Source organism: Talpa occidentalis, unplaced genomic scaffold (genome assembly GCF_014898055.3).
Source record: "Talpa occidentalis isolate TD23 unplaced genomic scaffold, MPIMG_talOcc4v2.1 talOcc4.5, whole genome shotgun sequence".
NCBI classification, from domain to species: Eukaryota; Metazoa; Chordata; class Mammalia; order Eulipotyphla; family Talpidae; genus Talpa; species Talpa occidentalis.
In genome coordinates, this window is record NW_023604861.1 from 69,929,122 (window position 1) to 69,935,140 (window position 6,019).

Genomic DNA, 6,019 nt, shown 5'->3' on the forward strand with positions numbered 1-6,019 from the left:
AAAAGAAATGAAAGACATTACAGGGGCTACAGTAGTGTAAATATAATAAATGACATAAGGACCAACAGACTGCTGGGAATCACCTACACATGATATTCACAATCAGTGGCAGAACTCTCAGCCTTAGGCCAAAGAGGGAAAGACACACACAGCCAGGGTTTACACTGATATCATCTCTTCAGCCTCAGCTTTGATCTTTCCTTTTGGAAGATGAATTGAACTCTTGGAAGCATATTCTGTGCCCCACTGGGCAAGGTAGAGGGTGGATAGACATTTTCAGTCAGACTTGAAAGCTTCAGTCACATGAAAACCAAGCAGGAACCACACTTTCCTCCTTTTCACTATTTGCTGATGATGCTGCTGAAGTGCAGATACTGCCATTTTACAGGAGACTTCCCCCTTTTTCATCACTTATCTTGATATTTAGAGAAGGATTAAAAATGTGTCACATGAAAACTTCTTCTGGGGAACCTCATGATTTAGAAATTAAAAAGAATTCAGAAACATCATTAATAGTTTGCACATGTGTGACCCTTTATAATCTACCAAATGCTTTCCTTTTAAAAAATTCAAAAAAATTATTGGTAAATACACATGGTATAATAATTTTTCAGCATTAAGTACATTGCTGTTCAACCACCATCATAATCCATTTCTGTAATCTTTGTTTTGAAACACTGAAACTCTGTACCCACTAAATAACAACTTACAGAGTATTTTCTCACATATTATTTCATATTTCAAGCTCTTTTTTATAGTCCAGGGAATGGGAGGGAAGATATTATTAGCTTAGAAGAACATAGCAGCTCATGGGGCATTCTTTGGAATAAGGCTGTCTGGTTTAAACCTCACTCATCAAGCATTAACTGTTAACAGTAGAATCTGCCTTAGGAGGTTGTTGTTTCACATGAAGTCATTCATAAAATGTTTAGAACGTTATAAACACAAAATTGCTAGCATAATCATCCCCATTTTACAGATAAGAAAAATAAGACTCAAGAGAGTTTGAACAAATTGCCAAAATGGGCAAAATTTATAAACAAGTGGAAACTTGAGGTGTGGTTGGTTTGGTGTTCTTCCCTTTATATTAGTGGAGAATCAGTCCAGTCTGAACTCAGTAGCAGCACTGGCAGCATGTAATAATCCAGACTTTAGGCTAGTGAGAATGGGCAATTTCATTTGATCCTATTTTGTTTTAACTCCAGATTCAAGATTTTGCAACATATTACAAATCCTAATATCCCATTGGAGGTACTCTGACCTCATGGCAAGTTGGGAAACCAGGAGAGCAAGTACTGAGTTAGGGAAGTAGAGAAAATTTGGATGAAGGTCTAATAGGAATGTGGTAAATTTAGTCAGGTTTACAAACTGGCACTGGAGGCTGAAAGGTAACTTCTTTTAGGGAAACTGGCATAAGGGATGATTTTAAACGTCAGAATAGCAATGGTGAAGGAAACATGCAAAGAAAGCTTATGCTAGGAAACCTGCCTCAAAATAAGATGGGGAGTAGGTTAGATCCCAGACCCAAAGCACAGGCTTGCATGTGTGTATACTCAATCTGATTACTGTGATATAAGGCAGGATTTTCTCCTCATCCTCCTGCTGCGTTCTTTGTACTAGTGCCATGGGGATGTGGGAAAAACAGAAATCTCTTCTACCCAAGAGAAGTTAGGCAGAAGGGGACAGAATAGGAATCAGGTCACCTTACAGTTTAAGTAATCTGGTCACCTTATAGTTCAGATATTGATGAAGGTAGAAAAGAAAAGTTGATATAATTAGCACCATGGAAATGCCTGAGTCATTGAGGCTCTTGGTCAGTGCTTCTAGGAGTGAAGTGAGCTGGATGTTCTCTCTTTTTTTTTTTTTTTTTTAAAGAGTAGAGAACTTTTTAATGGTTTGTGCAAGTATAATAAGATTACATAGTTGGTAGGAAGGTTTCCCAAGAAGTCTACAGTTTTCACAGATTGCATTCTTGATACAACCCAAAACGTATTAACAAAAGCATGATTTAGATGCTCTGTTACATTCTGACCTCCTGACAGTGGCCTCTAGTTGGAGTCAACATAACATGAGACCATCCGGTATTTTCCTTTTTCTTTTTGGCTTATTTCGCTGAGCATGATCCCTTCCAGTGCCATCCATGTTGCTGCAAATTGCATGTGTTTATCTTTTTTGAATGGTGAGTAATATTCCATGGTATATATGTACCACATCTTCTTGATCCAGTCATCTATTTTTGGGCATTTGGGTTGTTTCCAAAGCTTAGCTATTGTAAACAGTGCTGCTATAAACATAGGAGTGCAGGTGCTCTTTGGAATTATGTTTCTGTGTCCTTTGGGTAAATACCTAGGAGTGGAATTGCTGAATCATATGGAAGCTCTATGTTTAGTAGGTCCAGAAATCTCCACACAGCTCTCCATAGTGGTTGGACCAGTTTGCACTCCCACCAACAGTGCACAAGAGTTCCTTTTTCTCCACATCCTTGCCAACATTTGTTGTTGCTAGTTTTTTTAATATGTGCCATTCTCACTGGTGTGAGATGGTATCTCATGGTAGTTTTGATTTGCATTTCCCTGATTACAAGTGATGTTGAACATTTTTTCATATGTCTGTTGGCCATTTGCATTTCCTCTTCAGATAAGTTTCTTTTTAGCTCTTCTGCCCATTTTTTGACTGGATTATTTTCTTTGTTGTTGCTGAGTCTCATCAGCTCTTTGCAGATTTTTGTGATCAGTCCTTTATCATTAGTGTTGGGTGCAAAAATTTTCTCCCAGTTGGTGGGGTTTCTCTTTGTTTTTGTTATTGTCTCTTTTGCTGTGCAGAAGCTCTTTAATTTGATGTAGTCCCAGCTGTTTATCTTTCTCTTCACTATCACTGCTTTGGGTGATGTGTCTGTAAAGATGTCTTTGATGTGCAAATCCCGTAGTGTTTCGCCTATATTTCCTTCTATGTATTTTATGGTTTCAGGTCTTATGTCTAGTTCTTTAATCCATTTTGAGTTGATTTTTGTGTATGGTGTGAGGTAGTGGTCAAGCTTCATTCTTTTGCATGTAGCGACCCAGTTTTCCCAGCACCATTTATTGAACAAACTTTCTTTGCTCCAATGCATAGTCTTTGCTCCTTTGTCAAAGATTAGTTGACCATAAATCTGTGGGTTTATTTCTGGATTTTCTATTCGATTCCATTGGTCTGTATGTATGTTCTTGTTCCAATACCATGCAGTTTTGATGACTATGGCTTTGTAGTATAGTTTGAAGTCTGGGAGTGTGATGCCTCCATTTCCTTCTTTTTTTTTCAGTAGAGCTTTGGCTATTCAGGGTTTTTGGTGATTCCATATGAATTTCATCAATAATTGTTCTATTTCTTTGAAGAATGCCATTGAGATTTTGATTGGAATAGCATTGAATCTGTATATTGCTTTTGGTAGGATGGCCATTTTAATAATGTTTATTCTTCCAATCCATGAGCAGGGGATGTCTTTCCATTTCTTTGTGTCTTCTTCTATTTCTTTTAACAGTGTTTTATAGTTTTCTTTGTATAGGTCCTTTACCTCTTTTGTTAGATTTATTCCCAAATATTTGATTTTTTTTTGTTTCAATAATAAAAGGGATGATTTTTTTGATTTCTTCTTCTTCCAATTTATTGTTTGTGTATAGGAAGGCTACTGACTTTTGCGTGTTGATTTTGTATCCTGCCACTTTACTGAATTGATTGATGAGTTGAATTAGTTTTTCTGTGGAGTTTTTGGGGTTCTCTATGTATATTATCATATCATCTGCAAAGAGTGATAGTTTGACTTCTTCTTTTCCTATTTGGATTCCTTGGATGTCTTTCTCTTGTCTTATTGCTCTGGCTAGGACTTCCAGTATTATATTGAAAAGCAATGGTGAGAGTGGACATCCTTGTCTTGTTCCAGATCTTAATGGAATTGCTTTCAGCTTTTCACCATTGAGAATGATACTGGCTGTTGGCTTGTCATAGATGGCCTTTATGATGTTGAGGTATGTTCCTTGTATCCCCAGAATTTCAAGGGCTTTTATCATGAATGGGTGTTGCACTTTGTCGAAAGCTTTCTCAGCATCTATTGATATTATCATATGGTTTTTATATTTCTTTTTGTTGATGTGTTGGATAACGTTGATTGATTTTCGGATGTTAAACCATCCTTGTGCCCCTGGAATGAATCCAACTTGGTCGTGGTGAATTATCTTATGGATACATTGTTGGATTCTGATAGCTAAAATTTTATTGAGGATTTTTGCATCATTGTTCATTAGGGAGATTGGCCTATAGTTTTCCTTTTTTGTGTTGTCCTTATTTGGTTTTGGTATTAGTGTAATATTGGCTTCATAGAACGAGTTTGGTATTGTCCCTTCCTTCTCAATTTTTTGGAAGAGTTTGTGAAGAATAGGCACTAATTCGTCTCTGAATGTTTGGTAGAATTCATTTGTAAATCCATCAGGTCCTGGGCTTTTGTTTCTGGGGAGGTTTTTAATTACCATTTCAATTTCGCTGCTTGTAATTGGTCTGTTTAGGTGTTCTATTTCTTCTTTATCTAGCTTTGGGTGATTGTAGAGTTGTAGGAATTTGTCCATCTCCTCTAGATTGTTGAACTTGTTTCCATATAACTGTTCATAGTAGTTACTGATTACTCTTTTGATTTCTGCTGTGTCCGTTGTGATTTCTCCTCTTTCATTTATGATCCTGTGTATTTGTGCTTTCTCCCTTTTTCCCTTGTGAGCCTGGCTAGGGTTTGTCTATTTTATTTATTTTTTCAAAGAACCAGCTCTTGTTTTCATTGATCTTTTGGATTGTTTTTTTAGTTTCAATTTCATTTATTTCTGCTTTGGTTTTTATTATTTCTTTTCTTCTACTGGTTTTGGGGTTTTTTTGTTGTTCTTTTTCTAGATCTTTGAGCTTCGAGATTAGGTTGTTTCTTTGAGTTCTTTCTTGTTTTTGATGTGAGCTTCTATTGCTATATATTTTCCTCTTATTACTGCTTTTGCTGCATCCCATACATTTAGGATATTGGTGTCCTCCTTGTCATTCAATTCAAAGAATTTTTTAATTTCTTCTTTGATCTCCTCGTTAGTCCAGTGGTCTTCCAGTAGTGTGGCTTTTAATCTCCATGAGGTAGGATAGTTCCTTGCCTTCTTTTTATGATTTATTTCTAGTTTGATGCCTTCGTGGTCAGAAAAGATGGTTGGTATGATTTCAATCTTGGTGTATCTGTTGATGTTTGTCTTGTGCCCCAGTATGTGATCGATCCTGGAGAATGATCTGTGCACGCTTGAGAAAAATGTGTACTCCGTTTTTTTTGGGTTTAGTGTTCTATAGATGTCTGTTAAGCCCAAATGCTCTAGGTCCTTATTTAGAGCTTTAGTTTCTTTACTTATTTTTTGTCTTGTTGATCTATCCATTGTTGATAGTGGTGTGTTGAAGTCTCCCACTACGTATGTGTTTTCTCTGATGTCTGTTTTCAGAGAGGACAACAGTTGTCTGATATATTTTGGTGCTCCTTCGTTTGGTGAGTATATGTTAATGAGTGTTATTTCTTCTTGAAGTATTGTCTCCTTAATCATAATGTAGTGACCATTGGGGTCTCTTTTTATTTTTTTGAGTTTGAAGTCTGTTTTATCTGATATAAGTATAGCTGTTCCTGCTTTCTTTTTTGGCCCATTTGCTTGTAGGATTGTTTTCCATCCTTTGACTTTGAGCCTATTTTTATCTTTTGTAGCTAAATGTGTTTCCTGGAGACAGCAAAAGGTTGGGTTTTGTTTCTTAATCCAGGCTGCAACTCTGTGTCTTTTTATTGAAAAGTTTAGTCCATTTACATTTAGAGTTAATATTGATATGTTAGCATCTGTATTTGCCATTATGTTTGTCTTTCCTTTGATTTTATTTATTTATTCTTTTAATAACTTTTTTTTTTTTTTGGTCTTCTTTCGTTGTTATTCGTCCCTCTGAGGTTCTGGCTTTAGGATTCCTTGTAGTATTTTTTGGAGTGGGGGTTTAGTCG